The sequence below is a fragment of the Staurois parvus genome, unplaced genomic scaffold, assembly GCF_062004578.1.
Source record: "Staurois parvus isolate SC_StPar_1 unplaced genomic scaffold, SC_StPar_1.0 ptg000019l, whole genome shotgun sequence".
NCBI classification, from domain to species: Eukaryota; Metazoa; Chordata; class Amphibia; order Anura; family Ranidae; genus Staurois; species Staurois parvus.
Genome location: NW_028317815.1, coordinates 28274380 through 28298276, shown reverse-complemented (window position 1 = coordinate 28298276; position 23897 = coordinate 28274380).

Here is a 23897-nt window from a genome sequence, read left to right as displayed (position 1 = left end):
TGTTTTTGGCTGCCCTTGCATTATTGTCTATGAAATTCAAAAACACTTGATTTCTTAATGGAATGTTCACCATAAGCCTGTTGTAATAAAGCTAAAGTTTCACTTGCACTTTTGCCAATTTCCACACAAAAGTTGACGTTAATCAACAGCTCCAGATTCTTGTCATTTTCTGCCAATAGTGCAATGCACACACACATGCTATTACTTCTACTACTGCATAAAGACTGAGCCAACTGATCTGTGGCCTAGGCAAGTGCAAGTCAGAACTTGTCAGAACACGCTTGAATGCAAATGGCTGTGTGACTCACTGCCATAGTGCTACTCCGCAGGCATCCCGGGAATTAAATTGTCACACCTCATATATACAGTGTGTGCGTATATATATATATATATATTTTTTTATTTTTTTTTGTCTACAGTGACAATGAGAAACACATATATCTGGCTTTTCAAAATGTCCCTTTGCTGGTACATTCTGTTATCTCCTAAAATAGGTTTCTGTTCCAGTTCAGTCAAACATTCTTTCATGGTTGACAAAGAGATTTCAGATCTTATCTAAAGCTTTCCAGGTAAAGTTTGCAGTAATAGGGTTCTGTCAGTGTCCTTTGTGACTAATACTTATATTTCTTACTTTGGAGGACTTTAAAGACACATCCTGCACTGTAGTACATTTTTTGATTGAGTCAGCAGATTTTCTAAACATTAGTTATGCACACAAAGATCATGCAACAAGCACGAATCCTTGTTTTTGTGTTCATAAATAGATAGACGCGGACAAGACTTTTCTCAATTGTCAGCAAAAATGTCTGGAAAAAAATGCAAACTTTCATTGTACAAAAATGTCATAGATCAAATAATGTTGTATGTTTTAAAGGTGAGACATGTAATTTACCTGCTACAACAGATAGAAGAATGTGAACCCTTATTAAACCTTTATTAAAGTACATGTAAACACACTTACTAAAAAAGGCATAAAAGCTTTAATATGTCAATGTTATTTCAAAAGTAATTTTCAATATTTTTAAATATACAGATTTCCTGGCCCTGTTGGCATCCTTCCTCCTTCAGTCTAAAAAATCGAAGGAGCCGCATTTTGTCAAAGCAGTCGCTGCATCCAATCAGACACATCCATTGTTTGTTTATTCTGACAGCCAAGGGTTTCTTGCTGCAAGAACACACTAATCGGCAGGAGTTATTCAACCATGCATGCTAGTTTGCATGGATGGGGAAAAGCAAGTGATTTTCTTTTTTGGCAAGGGTTTAGCAAGAGAAATCTTACCGTGGGTAGTCAGCTTAAACAGGAGCTTCTGCCATGTGTGTGGAAATTAAAAATCAGCAGATACAGAAACTGCAGCTGTTGACTTTTAATAAACAGACACTCACCTGTTTCAGGATCCAGTGCTGTGCTCTCCCGAGCCAGTTTCTTCACTGATCTTTTGTCTCTGGTGCTGGCATCTTAACTGTGGGCAGCCGGTTGTGACTGCTTGCAGCTTAACAGCTGGCTGCCTACTGCACATGGGCATGTCATGCTGTGCTACCTGATGGGTCCCTTAGTCTTCTGGGACCTGTGATGTGTCCAAGAAGGCTGCGGGCAAGGAGTGGGGGAGGAGAACCTAGGCAAGCCGAGTGGAAGTGGGAGCAGTTGCGCTACCTAATTAGTCCCGCAGTCTTCTGGGTCCTGTGTTGTGCATTTGCACTGATCACAGTTCTATAAGACACACACTTAAAAAACTGACTCCATACCGATTACCTGTGACTCAGAGCAAATGCTCACATTTCTACACAAATGGGAAAACGATTGACAGGCAATTTTCTCAAAGAAACAGATTGCCAAAAATATGATACTTTGCACTTAAATCCTTGATTAATAACTCTTACCAATAAACTAACTACATATATCTCATGCAATGCTACAGGCCCCAGTTGTCTTACATGCTTTGCTTCCATCCCTTCCTTGTTGATATGGAGGTGGCAAATTTACAATTCTCCATATTTTTTGGAATTGTCCCTCAACCTATGGAGAGGTGGTGCAACAATTTCACAAAAATTGTATAGACTATCACATACCTTATGAACTTTTCTTTTTTTTTTGGGCACAAGGTTGTTATATTTCAAGAGAAGGAAACACCAGATTCTGCATCCTGACCCATATTCTCAAATATCTGGTATCTTTAAACCACCTTATCAGGGGTCGATGCAGGCCTGGGTTTATTGGTTAAATAATCTCTATAAGTGAAGATCTGGTCATTGATCAAAAAAGGCATATATGTACATTAAACTAATAATTGATCTCAAAATCAGTGGCCCAGACATCCTACCCTTTTGCTCTAAGACTAATACTAACTAATGCCAAATCATTAGACTAGTCCTAACCAGGGGCAGACTGACCATTCGAGCACTTGGGAGCTGCCCAAGGGCCGGGGGTCAGTAGGGGGCCCCATGAGATGCCCCTGGTACTTTTTATAGGCTTTTTGGTTGTGGTTTGAGTGTGGACGAGGACACAGGGGCCCCATGATCCCCTATTGCCCGGGGGCCCCATGAGTTGTCAGTCCACCCCTAGTCCTAACACTTATTGTTAGGAACATGGCCCTGCTCCTGTTGAGAAACCAAGAAGTTGGATAAATTATGGGACATGGCACATGATCCATTTACCTATATTATCTATTAATTCTTTCAAAAATATACATGCCAAATATTTCAACATTTTGAAAACAGTTGATATTGATACAGCATATCCCACTGAGTATACAATGTGGAAATACAGTTCAGTTATGTTGTTCAATCTTTGCTGCCAGTGTATTATAGTTTTCCTGCCTTGGCACTTTCCATAATTCATTGAATCTAGAGGCCAGGTTTTAAAACTGTGGTAGTTCACAGATTTACATTTATGACTTTTGGCTCTTTGTTGTATGAAGAGGTTATAACTACAAATGTAAAATATCTTAAGCAAGAACAGACCATAGAAAATTCATCACTTAATAATCACCAGAATAAAGTAATTAAATGTATTATTTTCAATTGCTTTTGAAGGTTATATTATTGTATGTGTGGCGGCTTTGGTCAAGGACCTCACAGTCAGTTATATTAATTCAGTTCTTTTATCCACTTTTACTGGGAATTGTGACATAAAAAATATGTAGAAGACCTACCCTAAATAAAAAAAGCTGCCAAAGATAATCAAAGTGTAAAGCTTCTTAAAACATACTCTATGTACTAGTGAATAAAATCAAACCTATCTTGTCTGAATGTTTAATTATGAAAGATAAATTGCTTGGTTTAACTATATAGCTAGCTTAGGCCACTCATACATAGCCTGATATATACAAAAGGTACAACAAATTTAAGCATAACATGTGATAACTAGAGAATGTGGGGGACAACAAGGAAGAAGTAATGAACATATGTGTATGGTTTGAAAGTTTTTGAATACACAGAAAAGGAAAAGATACTTTTGCAGCATGTTAGCTAGTGCTCTGTGTCAAAAGAACAATGAAGTTTACAGTTCTAGGACCTTAAAGGAGAACTGAAGTTCCACGGTAGGTAACAGAGAGCAGACAGGATTTTATTGCTTTTATTGCTGTCTCTTCTGCAATAAGATGTCCCTACCTGCCTGCTCCCTGTCCTTTCCGGTGTTGTAAACTGATCTCTACATTTGCAGCTCAGTTTGCAGCTCTGGGCTGGTCTCTGAGTGCCAAGATGATAGACTCCTGCACTAGTGAAGGAGTGACGTCATCCCGCACCAGTCATTATAGCAGCCCAAAGAAGCAGAAGATGCCGGGGCCAGTGCAGGACCACTGGACAGTTAAGAATTAATTCTTTATCATGAGAGCTCTGTCTGTTTAAAGTTAAATTGTAAAATGGAGATGTTTCCTGCAGCTCCAAAAACAAGTCAAGGCCATATGTAGACATTCTGCTTCTGTAAGCAAACCTGAAAGGTGATGTTCTTTTGTACGAGCTCTGAACCTCATGTCATGTGATTATTTCAGAATAGGTAATGCTAGAAAGCACTATTGGAGGCAGTATAATGTTTGCTGCGTATGTAGAAGTACTTTTCTATTGTAAAGACTACCAAAATAAGAGAAAGAAGAAATAATTTGAGGTTTCCTGAGCTACAAAGAGCCTCCTGACTCCTCTCCATGTCCTTTGCACTATTTTTCCCCTACACTTATGTTGCTTGAAAAAGGCTATTTGCTTGTTTGTCCTTGGACACAATGCTTTGTGAGCCACTGGCCAGAAACAGGTTTGCAGCAAGTGAACATGGTATGCAGTAAGAACTCCTGATCTATATATGTTCCTTATAAGTAACTCAAAATATTGCATTCATAGAATCAACATTGCAGCCAGACAACTAGCATTTTCAGACTGAAATCATCAATGGCAATCTATACTTTGCTCTTACTATATTTTGATATGTTCAGCCTAAAACAGAAAAAAGAAAAATTGACCATTATATGAACAGTAATATCATGGTGTTATTGGACTTTGAATAATTTCACTTATACATTTCTCCAAAGTGCTATTAAATATTTTAATTGTAATATAATGTGGAAAAATTAAATAGCAAAACCATGTATATATTTCATATAGCTATGGTTAATCAACCTTTACAATTATGAAACGCTTATTTCATCTAATCACATTCTTCCAAAACAGCTGGTGTATAATAATGAAGCTTTCATTGTGCTTCAAACCACAGAAAATACACTACATGGATATACTGATCATCACACTACAGGGCCAAATATACAGCATGTATGAACACCCCTCCAACTTATTGAGTTTAGGTGTTTACAGAGAAGGGCACTATTAATACTACAGCATACAAAGACATGTCATACAACTGTGCACTTCCAAACCTTTGGCAACATTTTGGGGGAGACCAGTTCTGTATCAGCATGACTGTGCCCCTTTGCACAAATCCAGGCCTATAAAGACATGCTTTGATGAGTTTGGTGTACAGAAACTATAATGGCCTCCATGCAGCCCTGGCCTGAAACCTACTGAACACCTTGAGGATGAATTGCAATGCTAATTTGCTAATTACAAACCAGGTCTTCTCATCTAACATGAGTATGTCACACCAATGCTCTTTTGACTGTGTAGCACCCTCTAGTGTGCTACTAGAATAGTGTAGTGTTTCATAGGCACAATCATTGTGTATAACTCATGGGAGTTGTGTGAATCATGTGATTGAGGATGGGTTATTGCAGGTCAGCTGGATGCTTCAACAGGTTGTGGCTCTATTGCCTTTCACTGACTCTGGAGGACCATAGAACCTTCCAGAAGTCGGTAAGCAGGAAGGCTTGGAGACCTGATCTGCATGTTCATGGGGGTTTGGCCAATCCCAGGTTTGGAGGCCCTGGTGGAATGGTGAACTGGCCCATAAAGTCAGACTGACAGAGAAATTGGGTGGAAGATAGAGTGCTGAGGAGACTGTCAGTGCCTAGGAGGGGTCCCCTAGGTCGGGGGGGTGTGGCCTCCAGGCTGCGCTCAGGCTGGTTTAGGAGGATACATTCAACAGTGAGCAGTGATTGGGATCAAGACCTGAAGCAGCAGGGGACAAAGAGGATGGTGTACAGCAGCACACTCTGAGATCTACAAAGGGAAAGACTGCTAGTAAAGAGGCTGCTAGTTCCTCACGTGCAAAGGGCAGCTGCTACTGATCCGTAATGACTTTCAGAAAAAGAACAGTCCAGGATCTGCCTTTGTACAGAGGCAGGAAGTGTCCCCCTTCCATAGTTTCAAACCAGAGTGGGCATCTAATAATTCCTATTTCCAAACTAAGTTGATTTTCCATAATAAAACAACAAAACCAAGCCAATGGACTGGTCATTGCCTCTGGATGCAAGTTTGTGTGAAAAATACCTGTTGCCTGGCTGAGCGAAGAGAGGCTTAGGGATACCCATTACACAGCGACCCTCACGAGGGTAGCATTACAATTGAATTGGCCAAATTTCTACCAATTCTACCAGACACACGCCATAATCTTGTGGAATGTCTTTCCAGAAAAGAAAAGAGTGTTATAGCTGAAAAGAAGAGAGGAGTTGTGAGCTCTATATTATTACCCAAGGTTTTGGAATAAGATGTCAATCTTATATACATGGTATGTTCATACTCTACAATTTTTCTGTCATATAGTGTGCATAGCCATAAGCACTAAGCAAAAACATATTAATTTATCAAATATGTCTGTCATTTTCACATTATATCATATGGGATTTCATGTAATAACATGTTAGTGCTAAGAGCTGTTATTATTTCCCTAAAGCCATCAATTGAATTATAAGGTATTTATTTATTTATAGCACGATTATTACAAACTTTATAGATAAATATCAACTAAAAGGCAGTAATAATAATAATAATAATAATACTTTCCTAAAGCCACCAATCAGATTGCAAGGCAAAGATGAATAGCAACTGCAAATCAGTTCTTGCTATAGATACTTTACCATATGAAGATTAAAGTACTCTGGACCTTTTGCTACTACTTTGCCAAACTTTGTGGAGCTTTATGCATGCTATTTCATTATTTATTATTACTAGTATTATTATGATGATTATTATTTACCTAAGTCTACCAATCAGATTGCAAGACAGATTTATACTGTAGATAAACAGCTCTAAGGTAGTTCTTTATTTTAATACTTTAACTTATTATGATTAAGGTACCCTGGGCCTTTTGCTACTGCTTTGCCAAACTTTGTAGAGCTTTAGGCATGCTATATATTTATGTAATATTATTATTAACCTGAAGCAACCAATCAGACTTCAAGGTAGATATAATCACTTAAGCCCTGGAAGATTGTACCCCTTAAAACCAGGCCATTTTTTGCTATTTGGCACTGAACTACTTTAACTGGCAATTGTGAGGTCATGCAACACTGTGCCCAAATTACATTTTTTTCATACAAATAGCACTCTCTTTTGATGGTATTTGATCACTACTGTTTTTTTTTTATTTTTTATTATATAAACGAAATTGACTAAACATTTTGAAAATGAAAAACATTAATTTTTACTTTCAGTTATAATATATATCCAATAAAAAAAATGAAAACAAATTAATTTCTTAATATATTTAGGCCAAAGAGTATTCTGCTGTATGTCTTTGGTAAAAAATCCCAATAAGTGTATAGTAACTTGTTTTCATGATTGTTATAGCGTCTACAAATGATATATATATACTGTAATTTGTATTTATTTTTTATACTATTAACGGTGTTGATCAGCGACTTACAGTGGGACTGTGATAGTGCAGAGGTAATCTGACACTTACATTCATTATATACACTCTAACTGTACTAATGACACTGGTTGGGAAGGGGTTAACATCTAGGGATAATCAAAGGGTTAACTGTGTGCCCAAGGCTCCATGCACACTGGGCAAAAAGAAAAAAACAGGTTCCCTTGGCAGAAAAAAACGCTGATATTGAGCATTTTTACACACAGTTTAGGAGAGTTTTTCTGCCAGAAATCTCCAAAGAAAAACACAATACACATGGATTTTGTTTCCTGCCTCTAAATATTGAGATTAAAAAATGCCTCTATGCCTCTAATCGTCCATAGATGTACATAGGATAACACTGTGCTGCTTCTACAGGCAAAACACAAAACTCCTGTAGAAGCAGCGATTGTTATGCCAGTGTGCATGCAGTCTAAAAAAGTTTACTGTGTGTAATGTGTGCTGCTTTTACTAAACGATGTGCCTGTTTTTACTTCCTTTGCAGGGAGAAAAAAAAAGGCACATCGCTGCTGTCTGTAGCGAGCCCTGTGTTGTTTACCAACACAGGGCTCTCTTCTGTCATTTTCTCAGCCAATCAGCAATCAGCAGGTCCTGGCCATAAATCATTGGTCGGGGCCTGCTGATCGGCTTGTCCTGTGGTGAATGACAGCACAGCCAGGAATGACGGCATGCGCGCACCCTATCCGTAAATGCCATATCTCATACATGTACGTGATCTGGGGCAGAAGAGCCGCAGGCCCGCAGTATATCTGCATGGGCCAGTGGGCAAGGAGTTAAATATAAATAGCAGTTGCAAGGCAGTTCTTACTATTGCTACTTTAACATATGAGGATTATTGGACCCTTGGCTCTTGCTACTACTTTGACAAACTCTGTGAAGCTTTATGAATGCTTTTAATAATAGTAATAATAATAATTAGTATTATTATTATTAATTACTATTTATTTACTTTTTGAAGTATGCATACTAGTCCATGAAAGTTGTGTTTCAGGAACATAGAAGAGATTCCTGGTAGAAGAATTCTTATTCTTCTTATTTTAAGCAACTTCATTTTAGTTTAACCAAAATGAGCTATCCTTAGAATCCCCTTTATGTTGAACTAAAGCCCTTTTCTTAACATCTCCACACATTTTAGCATTGACAACCTGTTTATATAAGACAGAATGAAAATGTTAAAGCAGGTATGAAGTTCAGAGTGATGAATTCCCTTCAAGAAATGAAGCCAGCTGATATGACAATGGGAACATTTCAGCAGTTGTTTTCATTAACTTAAGATGTCACTATCATTTTTCCCTCACTTCAGGCACATCGTTGTCCTTGTTTGGCTAGCTCTAACATAAGCTGCCCCATGACCTCCTCATAGGTATGAATGATATTTTAAGACAAATTGACTTACTGTATATGCAACAAAAAGCACGTTCTATTGTTCTTGATTTAACATGCTGATTCTAGGATAGCTTTCCTTCGTTCATTGCACCTGTAAAAACAAGTCAACCGTAAAATCAAGGATTCACATTCTTCACAACTTACATAATTCCTCACTCTAAATTTGTTGGCACATGTTGAATGACTGTGAAGACAAAACATAATTTTAAATAAATGTATAATATGTTTAATAAAGACTGATTATTTGCTTTCTTTGTAAACACATGTTAATATAAGTTCCGAAGGTGCAGAGAAGTGCAGAAGAGTACATTTGCCGACAAATGCACATGGCGTACTTTGTTTCATTTAGGGAGGTTGGACTTTCAGTTTTTTTTGAATGCTTGCTGTGACCTATAGATCCACAGATAATGTAGGTATTAATATATGGCAGTCATTTTCCAACTAATTGACTCTTGTTGTTTATTCACTGATCATCAAGCTAATTAAAGTAGAATGTAAGGAAGGTCAGACAGGGAGTGCTGCATGCCATAATTTTCTTACCGAGACCACAATATACGGTCAAGAAATTTTGGCATAAATATCTGCTCATTTGCCTCAGTCAGGAGACCATTTTTTCCTTTTTAGGATGATTATACTATTTTAAACTTGCAGCTCTTAGTACAGTGCCTAAAGCAAACTGGCAACCAGAGCAAAATGTAAATGAAAATGCCTCTTTAAGCTCAATAGACCTATTAAACTCTTAGTTTTCATTCCTCTGTTAATCTTACAGCTACTGTCACTTGTCTGACTGCTCTGTCTAGCTCATTAGGTTTGAATTTGCCAGTCTAGCAAGACTTTTGTTTTTTTTATTCTACCAAGCTCAAGATGGCTATAGATGGATTGAAATTCAGCCGGTTCAACAGAGCTTAGCAAATTTGTTGTATTTACACTATGCAAAAAATACCCAATCATGTGCAAGCAAAATAGAAAAAAAGTACAGTTGTGCGCAAAGGTTTGCATACTCTGGTAGAAATTGTGAAATTTTGGCATTGATTTTGAAAATATGATAGATTATGCCAAAAAACGTACCCTACTGTCCGCAATTAGAGTGGCCATATCGGTGTGATTCCGACTTGGGTAGAGCCGCACTATTTTCTAAAGTAGTACATGCACTACTTTTGGTGTGATTTGCATAGATATCTGTGTCAGATGTCTTGCAAATCACACCTGAAATCAGCATCTCACCCGACTTTGAAATCGTGTGACTTCACTGTATGTTGCACGATTTTAAAGTCAGGCTTGATGTGACGGGGGTGTAAAGAGTCAATATGTTTATGAGCTCTCACGTGGATGCACTGAGCAGGCTAGATACTGAGGTATGGGGAGCAGAAAAGAACTGTCAAAAGGTCTGCATAACAAGGTATGCATAACTTTATAAGATAGAAGAGGACATAAAAAGATATCCAAAGCCTTGAATATGCCAGTGAGTACTGTTCAACTATTTATTATTAGGTGGAAAATTTGGGGATCTCTTGATATCAAACTAAGGTCAGTTAGAGCAAGAAAGATTGCAGCCATAACTGCTAGAAGAATTTTTTGGGATACAAAGAAAAACGCACAGGTAACCACAGTAGAATAACAGGCTGCTCTGGAAAAAGACAGTGTGGTTGTTTTGAAGGTGTAAAATGTGACAAAAAATGTGCTGCATAGTCAAGTGGCCAATAAGAAGCCCTTAACCTCCCTGGCGGTATGATTATTTCAGATTTTTGGTGCTGAAAGCGGTACCATTTTTTTGCATGGAAATATGTATTTTTTTTATTGTAGGCTGTAATTTTTAGGAAAAACTCACTGAAATCTGTCCGAACAAGAGTCTAGTAAACATCCCGGGGATGATAAAATTTGAAACACAAAATCATAAATTATAATTTAATAAATAATCATAAAAATAATATAAAAATAATAAAAGATTTAATTCAATAATATAATCAAACCAAAAACACTGAAATGTGAAATAGAGCGCCAAGTTCGCACATTGCTGAGCTCAGTCGCAAAATCGTTTTCAGTGTCTGATGACGAATTTCCCCACGAATCATTATCACTCAATTCTGCAAGTGGTTCTGATTTACTATCGCTGTTCTCTAGCTGGTCTAAACCGCTTTTGACCTAAAGGGACACTTTTTGGACGCCATGGACATTTCTCAGTTTCCAGGCAGAAAGAACAGACAAAATGCAGGCAGGGCGCAGGACAAAGCATTAGGGACAATATGTATGTGAAATTGGTTGAGACAGCAATGTTTTACTATGTAAAATGTAAAAAAAAAAAAATGACATTTTTTAAAATTTTTAAATTTCCCGCCGCCGCCGGCGACGGCGGCGCCCGTACGTCCCGACGTCACAGGGACAGGACACAGAAGCCGGATGCCGGCATCGGCCGGAGGAGATGGCCGGGGACGCTGCAGGGGACACATCGTGGGAGCGCAGGGTAAGGTAAGTGAAGAATACATGCTGGAGCAGTGCCGCAGGGTAAGCCCGAGTGTAGCTCGGGGTTACCGCTTTTGGTACTGAAATGTTACCCCGAGTTACACTCGGGAATACCGCCAAGGAGGTTAATGCATTAATGACACATTGCAGGTCTTTTGATAATAAATGGCTTCATATGATCACTATCTTTAAATAAAATATTTTTTTGATATGATCAGTAATATTTTAAATTTCAATGCGAAAATGTCATGATTTCTGCCAGGGTGCGCAAACTTTTGAGCACAACTGTAAATTTGCTTGGACATGATTGGATGATGGAAGTCAATAGCGCTTCACTCATTCACCAAGCTATGAGAAAATTATGCTGCAAAGTGCAACTTCCATTAGAAAAGAACACTATTTGCTTTTGGCAAAATTTGGTGCAGCTCTGCATAGAAACCAACCAGCTTCCAGGTTGTTTGTTATTTTTGTTAAAGCTTAATTGAACAAACTGAAGTTAGAAGCTGATTGGCTACCATGCACAGCTGCACCACAGTTTGCACTCTCCAGTTCTAGTAAATCAACTCCACAGTGTACCACTGTGGGTTGCTGGGTGCCTTGTGAGCACTGTGATTACAACAGAGGAAGGAAAAAAATTCTATGAATGGGAAAATAATTAATGGATATGCAGCAGAAACTGCTCATCCATACATTAGTTCATTAGTTTTTACTCTCTCTTATCTCCTACACAACTGATCAACAGCCTGTCTCCCTCATGACCTGTATATTACCCAACTTCCGCTATGATCCTGGTATAACCATTGGCTGTCCAGGATGTATATACAGTATACTGTACATATGCTGGATGGCACATAGTTGAGGGAAACAGTTTTTTCAAAATGTTTTTTTTTTTTTTATATATAGTAAAAAATAAAAAAAGAGGCCATGAAATACTGGCAAAAGAAATCTCTATCTGTCTTTAAAAAAATATATAAAATTTATCTTGGTCCATTTTTGCATGACAAAGAAACTGTCAGTCCAACTATCACAACACAGAAAACTGAAAAATGGCCTGGTAAATAATTGGCATTACAGGCTGGTACACAACTGGTTAAGGTAAGCTTAGACATGTGTTAGCATTGTGTCTGTATTGTATGTGCAGAAAAGAATATGTAATGGAAAAGTTTCAGTTTTTAAAAATGATTATGCTGTACAGCACCTTATACTATGTGATAGCTGTGGGCCAATCACAGCATCACAATTGTAAATGATGAATCATAAATGAAAGTCATTCACGACAGTTCAAATGATTATTGTTACAGCAATGATCACTGTAACAAGCAATCACAGTGTAAAAAAAAATCCCTGATCACCCCCCCCCAGAGTAGTAGTGTCACTATTGTGACACAGGACTACTCTGATGACAGTATGTTACAAAATGGTTAAAAAAAGAAAAAGAAAAAAAACATAAAAAAATTTTCAAAACATGTAATTACAGTATATCAGTATCTGTATATATACCATAGTTTGTAGACTTTATATCTTTTACACAAACTAAATAATGTACACTGATTTGGGTTATACCAAAGAAATGTAGCAGACATTTTGGCCTAAATTTATGAAGAAAAATTATTTGTTTGTAAAATGTTTTAACAAAAACTAAGAAAAACATTTTTTTTCCAAATTTTCAGTAATTTTTCATTTATATGGCAAAAAATAAAAACCCAGAAGAAAACTCTATTTGTGGAAAAAAATTATACAAATTTCATTTGGGTACCGTGTTGCAAGGGAGAGCAATTGTCAGTTAAAGTAGCACAGTGTTGAATAGCAAAAATGCTCTGGTCATGAAGGGGGTAAAATCTTCTGAAGGCAAAGTTGTTAAAACATATTTTGTGGACACAAAGACCCTGGCATAGGTGTACTGTGTCTCCTGTGGGTAAGCTCAACTTCTGCTAATTATACACCTTTAAGCTCCTCCCACTGAAGAATGTGACTACACCCACCATACAACACAGTATAATGTGCATGCCACATCATCCTTATTCTTTCACTACCCAGGGGTAACCCAATCTTTCACAATCCTAAGGCTCCATACACACTGGCTTAAAAATCGCTGCTTCTACAGGCGTTCTGTGTTTTGCCTGTAGAAGCAGCTCAGTGTTATCCTATGTGTCCATGCACATTAGGAAAATTAGAGGCATATATTAGGCTCAATGTTTAGAGGCAGGAAAAAACCCTTCTGGTTTGCGTTTTTGATTAGAGCTTTGTGGCAGAAAAAATGCTAAACTCTCCCCTTCATGCCGGCACCTCCCGGCCCTTTAAGGGTTCCAGAAGCCAGGAGGCGGAGCAGGGTTTAGGGTCATGTGACCGCAGTGACGCGCTGTCACGGCAGTCACATGATTGGGAAAAATGTCCGGATCGAAAGAGGAGATCGGGACCTTTCCGCGAGTACCGGACTTGTGTGCTTGGAGCACACAGAGCGTGCGCTTTCGGCACATATGTCCTTTTTTAGTAGAACGCAAATGTGCAGCCGATCGGCGTCTAGGCCCAGGCGCCGGGAGGCTGCACATTTGTGTGCGGCCGGCGTGAAGAGGTTAAGCCCAATGTGCATGCAGCCTTAACAATGTTCCTAAAAGAGGAGCGCTCCTGTCCTAAAATGTATCCTTTTAGAATGCTGTGACCCAGTCTTGCATGATTATTGGGGGATTCTTTGAAGGGAAACAGGATTGCTAAAATGATGTATCAGACAACAGGACAGAGCAGTAGACTGAACAAACATAAGCATACAAAGCATTAAGTCACTGATAGCCAGGGACTTACAGATTGCAAAAGTACATTACACAGAATGCACACAGCAAAGAAAGGATTTGGGGTTGAAACCAGCCAGATCTATACAATCAGGAATTTGCAAAGTGGACAAGTCTCAGGTTTTTTTTTTTTTACTTATGATGGTTAAAGAAAATGAAAAGACCTAATGAGGTAAGAAAGCTAAGCGTACTGTATAGCAAAACCAAAATACACATTAAATGAGCTTTTCATATATTAATTAACAAACGGAAACTATGTAGATTATGTAGCAAGCACTGAATTGCTGGGCCAATGTGTGGAACAAATGCGTATGGAACAAATAACTGAAGGCTAACAAAGTGTAATTATCTCATCTGTCATGCTTTTTTTTTATAGAAATGGTTGGGTTGTTATGTGATCAGAGCCTGATTTTAAATGACCGCAGTATGGTGTGGATGAATTGGTCTGGAATTAAACCGAGCATAATCCTCCACTTCATGATTTTCTATTTATGCCATCAAAACAATGCTCATCTGATGGCTAAATTCTCATACCGTATGGGGTTGATTTACTAAAACTGGAGCGTGCAAAATCTGGTGCAGCCCTGCATAGAAACCAATCAGCTTCCAACTTTTTTTGTCAAAGCTACTTGAACAATATGAAGTTAGAAGCTGATTGGATACCATGCACAGCTGCAGCAGATTTTACACCCTCCAGTCTTAGTAAATCAACCCCTATGTGTACTGACATTGACTTTTTATTTTTTTAACTTGATAATAAATTAATTGCTGAGATGCTGAAATTCACACTAAATTGTTAAACCATGACAGCAAACATATAAATGGAGAAATCACAGGTTAATTGGAGGAAGTAGTGCTACTTTTTTTGCAGAATATAATTTAGTCGTTGGAATCAAACTTTGAGTGTTGACATTGTTACGTTTTATGATTTGTACATCATAAACTTAGTGGATATTTTCTTTTTTTCCTCCCAGAGAGTAAAACTGAACATATCTGAATGGGGCCTTTGAGAAGAAAGCATACATGGGCTATTTCATCATTTGACAGCTAATATATTTCCTACTTGGTACAAAAAGAGGTCTGTTAAAAAGTTTTCTTCAGCTAGGCAGCACTAACCATGCCTGTCGGCATAATAAAGGTGAATTGGAATAATTAATCAATAGTTTTATTTTAGATTCTTGAACCAAATTATTGAGTAATACTATGACTCTCAATTGCATATTAGGTCATAAATGTACTCTGTAATGCATGATAACACAAAATGTCTCGCCAAAAGTTAGTAAGGTGGCTCAGCAGACTCATAGACTACCCTAGAAACCATATTTTTCACAAATCCCTTTGGTTCATGAAGTGATAAATAACATTCAGAAGTGATAAAGAACACTTATGAACTCATTTATATTTTGAACATATTCCAAAAACAGCTTTAAAACATATAGAAATATATTCACAGAATAAAATGGTTTCTATAGAGCCATGAACTCTGGGTAATTACATACACAAGAAAAGCTACATATGCTGGTCCTTCCAAATAACACATTCATATCTGAGTAGTCCGTTTCCAGATGTTTCAATGTACAGTATTATGGTAAATGAAGGCTGATAGCAAAATAAGTATTTCTTCTTCTGAAAATGTAGAAATAAGCTTTAGCAAATTGCTCATTGTCATATTACTGCATGAATTCCTGTCTGCAAGGAAATGATACATTAACTAGATGCCACCCAGTGAATAAATTCATCATTACACTGAACCTATAACAGTTTAATGTTCTACAGTTATAGCTAAGATCATAAAAACAGAAGAAATATTTTTTTTCATGTCATGTGTGAAGTATTACCTACCATACATGAACCTTGTTTCAGTTGTGCCCATTTTTGTAGAAGAATGATATTTAATAGGAGCTTGACTTTCATAATTTATATGTTAGTTGAATGTTTTACTGCAATGTATTTCTGATTTCTCTATCATATATGCATACAATAATTCTATCCAGGCATAACGTATCAGTACTTTAGGCAGTTCGTGATAAGGGCACTGTTTTTAGGTCACAATCAAATACTGTATGTCCCCTTAGGGAAATATGTAGTTTTCTGACAAACGTACTAGCTTGTAAAGCACTATGACGACTAAGAACCTTAGGGGACAGAATTTTTCTCAGAAATTTAGTTAGAAAAGTGAGAAAAAAATATGACTGTCCCATTACTATTACATCTTTGCTGAAGTTAACGGGGACAGAATAGTTTTTTTCCACATGGGAGTGGTCAGTCTCTTAAGACATTGCATGCAAGCATTTCTATGTGACGAGGAAAAATATGCTAGCAGCTTGTCTCACGTTGCGTGTAACCTGAGGGGACATTTGACACTTAAATACAGCACCTCATCTGCCCCAAAAAATATCAGTTTTCAGAAGCATATACATATCTGTGTCAGAATTTACTGTACTGTATATACTGCTTGTTCATCAGGAGCCAGATGAAATTCGCTCACTGTATTACTAGGTTTAGACTTTGAAAACATTGTCTAAGTGGTTTGAAAGAGCAGACATAGAGCTAGTCTGGCAGTGCTGTCTGTTAGCATAACCAGACATTGAAAGATATAGCCAGAAGGCTAAGGTTTCCAATTGCGTTTATTTTGTGGAGTACACACCTGTGTAAGAAACAGTGTTGTTACTCTATTCTGAGTCAATAAAAGTGGCCAGGAAACCCTGAGATGTACCTTAGTGAGTAGACTGACTCCTTAAAATGCTCTATTTCATGCTGATTCCACCAATATATAAAGTAATGTGTATATACTGAATTGAATCAAAACTAAAGTTGTAAAGGTAAGTCTTTGTATGTCTACTCAGCAAAAAAAATCCTGCAAGAATTTTTTAACTGTACACTAGCTGTGGCATATGCATAGTGCAGTGTGCACTCTCAGTGATACAAACCTGGTGTTGATATATATATATATACACTATATTGCCAAACATATTGGGACACCTCTCCAAATCACTGGATTCAGGTGTTTCAATTACATCCATGGCCACAGAATCAAGCACCTAGGCTTGCAGACTGCTTCTACAAACATTTGTGAAAAAATGGGTTGCTCTCAGGAGCTCAGCTAATTCAAGCATGGTACTATGGTAGGTTCCCACCTGTGCAATATGTCTATCTGTGAAATTTCCTTGCTACTAAATATTCCACAGTCAACTGATAGTGGTATTATAACAAAATGGAAGCAACTGGGAACAACAGCAACTCAGCCACGAAGTGGTAGGCCATGTAAAATGACAGAGTGGGGTCAGCACATGCTAAAGCACACAGTGTGCAGAAGTCGCCAACTGTCTGCAGAGTCAACAGCTAAAGGCTTCCAAACATCATGTGATGTTCAGAGTAGCACAACAACAGTGCGTAGAGAGAGCTTCATGGAATAGGTTTCCATGGCTGAGCAGCTGCATCCAAGCCTTACATTACCAAGTGCAATGCAAAGTGTTGGATGCAGTGGTGTAAAGCACGCCACCACTGGACTCTAGAGCAGTGGAGAAGTGTTCTCTGTAGTGACAAATCACGCAATCCAATGGATGTGTCTGGTTTAGGCAGTTGCCAGGGAACGGTAGTTGCCTGACTGCATTGTGCCAAGTGTAAAGTTTGGTGGAGGGGGATTATCGTGTGGGGTTGTTTTTCCGGGGTTGGATTTGGCCCCTTAGTTCCAGTGAAGGAAACTCTTAAGGCATCAGCATACCAAGACATTTTGGACAATTTCATGCTTCCAACTTTGTGGCAACAGTTTGGGGATGGCCCCTTCCTGTTCCTACATGACTGCTCACCTGTGTACAAAGCAAGTTCCATAGAGACATGGATGAGCGAGTTTGGGGTGGAGGAACTTGACTGGTCTGCACAGAGTCCTGACCTCAACCCAATAGAACTCTTTTGGGATGAATTAGAGCAGAGACTGCAAGCCAGGCCTTTTTGTCCGACATCAGTACCTGACCTCACAAATGCGCTTCTGGAAGAGTGGTCAGACATTCCCATAGACACACTCCTAAACACTGTGGACAGCCTTCCCAGAAGAGTTGAAGCTGTTAGAGCTGCAAAGGGTGGGCCAACTCAATATCAAACCCTATGGACTAATACTGGGATGCTATTAAAATTCATGTGCCTGTAAAGGCAGACATCCCAATACTTTTGGCAATATAGTGTATGTCTATAGGTCACTAGTGTCTAACCCATTGTTAAATAAATAAGATATCTAATGTGAAAGAAACCGTGAAGAAGAAGGCAGTGATGGCAACAGAGAGCTATCTACCATAATATGTGCATATCGGCACATTTTTGGAAATGCTTGTGCACCCCCTACACACACATGCACACATAGAATGTTAGTAAAAAAAAAATTATGTTAAATACACAGTATCATTTGGCAATGCGCGTTAAATACTTAAACAGTAGCATAATGTTTTACTTCATATTTCTTATGAATAATAAATGGTTTTACTATGGACTTTTACATAGCGTGTAAAATCACTAAATAATTTATTTATTTATTATGTTTTTTTATTTTTACACTGTAGCTTTAATTTTTTTTTTTTTTCACTTTTACTGCTGTCACAAGGAATGTAATCATCCTTTGTGACAGCAATAGGCACGTGACAGGCACTCTTTATAATTAATCTGGACTCAAAAAGACCTTAAATCCCACCTCTGCACCTAAAGGCATTCAGAAACACCAAGATCAGCATTTTCTTTTATTTTAAATGGCATTGTTTACATCCGGGTAACCTGTAAATGATATCATATCATTGCTTCTGGTTTACCATAGCGGAGACCCAATCAAAGCCTGCTTTCATTGGATCTCCAGCCAGCTGAAAGTCATGCTGGCTGGTAGGTCAGCTCTTCCAGGGAGGGACGGGAGAGCCCAATCAAGTGACTGAAGGCGGCGGGAGGTGGGGCATCCCCTCCCTCTACATGTAATAATGATCTTGTGGCCTGTTAGCTGTGGCGATCATTGTTACATAAAAGCCCACAGCTGGATCCAAAAAACAACACCAGAATGACTCCTGCAGCTGCAGGCTTCATCCTGGCATACTGGCTCAAACCACAGCAACGTAAGGGTATGTCGCTGGGGCTGAAGTGGTTTTTAAACAGCTAATGGTAAGAATATTAATCTGAGACATACTGTTTATAATCATATTATTATGTATAAAATGGTTTTAGCTTATTGAAAGTAAAAAATTCTCAATCTGGCTTCCTCAATGGCTTCCAACAGACCATATTTTCCAGACGTCCTGATAGAAGCCCAGAGTTGCTAATTACAACCAGTTTAGAAGGTATGCCTATGATTTTGTGAGATTTGCAAAACATGACCTGTTGAAAGCTACTGAGGATCAGGGAAGAAAACTGCTGACCTTAAGTTTTTAAATTTTAAACAAGGACAGCCTAGCTTTTATTTAATACCTGATGTGGTTTTTTAAAAAAAAGTTAAAGATGATCTTTTTTTAGGAAACATTTGGAAATACTTTGTGTGGTATTTCAGCTTTCGTGAGTATGAACTGTTACATTTCCAGCATTCTTCCTGACTTAAATTCATATTGCATTAACATTTTGCTTTTTCTTCATTTTCCATGGTTACTTATACCTTCCAAAGTAGTTTTATGCCAACAATACATACTGTGGAGATGTGATTTGTTGACATTACTGTGTAAAAGTTACTGGAATGTTTTATATTATTCTACCTTTGTTTAAATCTGTATAATCATTGCTATGTTTAAATGTATTTAGCTGAAGTTATGACTGAAGCTGATTTTGTCTGCTTGCAGCCATGTATAATATATGTTGCAATTTTAAATTATGTAGCTGAACATACATCTGTACAGTTCGAGCAGGGTTGGGCAAATATGACTAAAGTATGGGGACCATATCCAAACCCATTAATGTCAATGGGAGCTGAATGTTAAATTAAAAAAAACAGTTTTGCCCATTTTCTGGGCTAATAGGCAAGGGATTGTCAAACAAATTGCTTGGGGGGCTGGGCACCACCACAAGCAACATGTACCTAAGCAAAAAAAAAAAAAATTGGTGTCACTTATAATTCTACTTTCTCCTCTTTCTTTTTCTGTTTGGGTCCCCTAAGGTTCTGTTCTTGGACCTCTCATATTCTCGATCAAAACCTCCTCCCTGGGTCAGAACATAGTTTCCCCTGGCTTTCAGTACCATTTCTACACTGACAACATCCAAATATATCTCTCTACCCCTCCGCTCACTCCATCAGTATCCATATGCATCACTAATTTACTAACAGACATCCTAGTCTGGATGTCACACCATTTCCTCAAGTTCATAATATTTCCTCCCTCATGTGCCCCCTTCCCCTGACTTCTCTGTCAAAATTAAATGCGCAATTATCAACCCATCCCCACCTGCCAGAGTGCCAAGTGTAATCCTGGACTCTGAACTCTCTTTTCAGCCCAACATCCAATCACTGCCAGAAGCTTGCCTCCTCAACTTCTAACAAATCTCCAGAATACACCCGCTTTTATCCAAAGACACCACAACGCTATTAATTCACTACCTAGTTATATCTCCCCTCGCCTACTGCAGCACCCTCCTAATTGGATTACCTTTGCATAGGTTATCCCCCCCTTCAGTCCATCGTGAATGCTGCTGCCAGACTCATCCACCTTACCAACTGTTCAGTGTCTGCTACCCCTCTTTGCCAATCTGGCCTCTGCTCACCCAACAAATTAAATTCAAAATAGTAACAATACATTACAAAGCCATCCACAACTCTGCCTGCAGCTACACCACTAAACTAGTCTTAAAATACAAACCAAATCCTTCTTTTTCTTCTTCCCAAAGCCTCCTACTTTCTAACTTCCATGTCACCTCCTCCTATGCTCACCTCCAGGACTTCTCCTGAGACTCTCCCATCCTATGGAACTCCCTACCCCAATTTGTCTATCTCCTACTCTGTTGACTTTTAGGTAATCCCTAAAAACCCTTCTATTCAGAGAAGCCTATCCTGCCTCCACCTAACAACTGTACTTTTATTTTCTCCATCAGCTCTCCCCCACAGTTATTATCTTTTGTATTCCTTGACCCTCTCTCTTGGATTGTAATCTGTAATGAGCAGGGACCTCTGATTCCTCCTGTATTAAATTGTATTGTAACTGTACTGTCTGCATACGATCTGTATGCTGAATAATAATAATATTTAAACGTTTTGTTTGGCTGGGAACTGTAATTTTAATAATGCTTAAAGTGAAACAATAAAAATGCAAAATCCCAGTTAAATAACATGACTGGGGGATCCCCTGACCCTGCCTGTGAAGTGCAATGAATGTAACTACTACAGCAAAATTGACATTTACAAAAAAGTGTGCTTTAATTTTCGGCAAAATGGCAGCTTCCCGACGTTTTTGTTCCGTTTGTAAACAAAGTAGCCAGGGATTCCCTTTATTTTTACCAGATCTTTATCCTAGCTGAGTGCTGCTATAGATATGTTGGTGGCTCCTAAATCCCCCAAAAATTAGGTCCACTCCTAAATTCTATTACAAGACCCTTCAGGTCTGGATTTTACAGAGGAATCCCACGCAAAGATCAAGAAGCCCCCCCAAAAATCCATACCAGTCCCTTATCCCAGCATGTAGTCTGGTAGGCCATGAAAGTTGGGAATGAACATGTACCCCCCTTCATGAGCCATACAAAGCCACATGCTCGCACCATGAGGGGGTATGATACCTTGCTGGGATGGAAACCCCTGGTAAAGCATCTTGCCCCACTCTTGTTGATGAGGATAAGGACCTATGATAAAATCTAGTAGACAAAATCCATATGGCGGAGAATGGATGTTGCATACCCAGAAATGAAGGGACAGTCAGGATGGGTTGGCCAGAAAAGAAAAGAGCATTGACAGGAAGGATAGAAAGCTGGTATAACAGTTTCTGATGTGCATGATATTAGGTGCAACTACATTGTCAGTGCATTTTATCTTTTGATAAATTGTTTATGACAACTTCACATTATATATTGTTTCTACTTCATTTCATTACATTGGTCTAACTGTATATGGGAAACCTCAAACCAGGATACAAGAAGAGTCCCATTTTTATTGAGCCACAAGCATGCCTGACCTTGCTGATATACTGTACATTAGAGTAGGTTCAGACAGAGAGGTGAGTGTGGGATGATGGGATGATCACTGAGCACACAGAGTGTTTGGAGTGGAATAAACACTATAACTCTGGGTTAATGTTAATGGAATGCAAGGGAAGATTTATACAGAAGTACAGGGTGGACTATTTTTTCACTGAATGGACTTTCAGAATAGTTTATGTGTTATATACGTTTTACATCACTGATTGGTGGTGTTTGATTTTTTATGTATGTATTGTCTAACATGTGTGTGGTTATTTGGTACAAAGTGGTTATTATATTCTATAATTAAGAGAGAGTGCCAAACTATATATGTGTCATTTTGTTTTTTTTTTCTCTATTCAGATGTATTACTAGCATGTGATTTAGATTGTAAACTCTAATAAGCAGGACCCTCTGATTCCTCTTGTACCAAATTGTATTGTAACTGTAATGTCTGCCTTCATTTTGTAAAGCGCTGCACAAACTATTGCCACTATATAAATCCTGTATAATAATAATATTATTTTCAGATAGGGGAGCGAGAAAAATTCTTGTCTACTAAGATTTTAAAAGAATATTATATTTATATTTGCTAATAGCAGATCTGAACACTGCAACTAGAATTGAAGGAGCAGATCATTTAACTGCTGAAAGAGTAGATTTGTAAGCATTTTTTCATCCCCGTTATTTACTGCAATAGTATGGCATTCTTGGGTCGATCTAACTTTCTTAGTTTGCATAACAATATTGGTTGGCTATGGCTGATTATGCCTGGCCTGTTTTATGAAGTTTACAGTATGTTAGTATAAATGAGTGTGTTACGGCTCTAGATGCCCATAAAAAATCTGTAAATAATAAAACTTTTTGTTCCAGAAACTATATTATTCTTGTGACTGGACAAAAAAGTTTGACTTATAACAATGGTTGCATTGTTACATATGTACTTATATGTCCCAGATTTTATATATTTGAGAAATGAGAAGAATATTAACTAAATAAGATGATGCATATTGTATCTGGATTATGGCAAATGTTTCATGAAGTTCATAAAAACAAAAAAAAGGAAAGAATTTATGTCTTCAGTAAATAGTTCCATGTTTTTATAACTGTGGTTCAGACAAAAAAAACTTGGAACCTCTTCTCAGTGATCAGTCTGTCTGTGTGTTCAAACCACTCCACCTACAATCTCCTTCTACATTTCTGTACAGTTTGCCTTGACAAAACTGACAGCAACCTTGGATAAGCATATAAAAAAAGATGATATAGTATGATAAGTAAAATATTAGGTCTGTTGGGTATTTAGGTCTTTTATGGCACCCAGACACTTTATAGGTCCGGTACACATTTTTTGGGGGGATTTTGCCAACCTCTCTTTGAAGGAGATATAGTATAGTATTTTATTTTTAGAACCATGTGTTATTGCTATCAGTGTATTTTATTATTTTAAAAAGTGTTTTTTTTTTCAATTATAACTCATCAATAGATAGTTAAACTGGGGAGGCCCTGTTTCCTTACATCACATGCAAGCTGTGTTCCCTGCTTAGTCACGCAGCACAGTGATTGTTTTCTACTCTTCCATGCTCTGACTACAAGTCTAATAGTCTGCTTTGAGTGGCTAAATTTGAGTTGGTTTGCCAGCATACTAATGTCTTATATACAGACAGCCACTATAGGCAAAACCTTTAGGCCAAATGCAGGCTCCTCCCTCACCTTGATCACTCCCCCCGGCAGTATTTCTTGCTTATTATTTATTTTATACTTACGTTTTCAGATTCTCCCAATGGTGGGTGGTCCTAAATACTACAGAGAGGGGTGCTAATGTGATCACATGAGTGCCACTCTTCATAAATACTGAGTGTAGGACAATGTGTTGAAGGGATCTGTGATGCCCTACAATTCCTGTT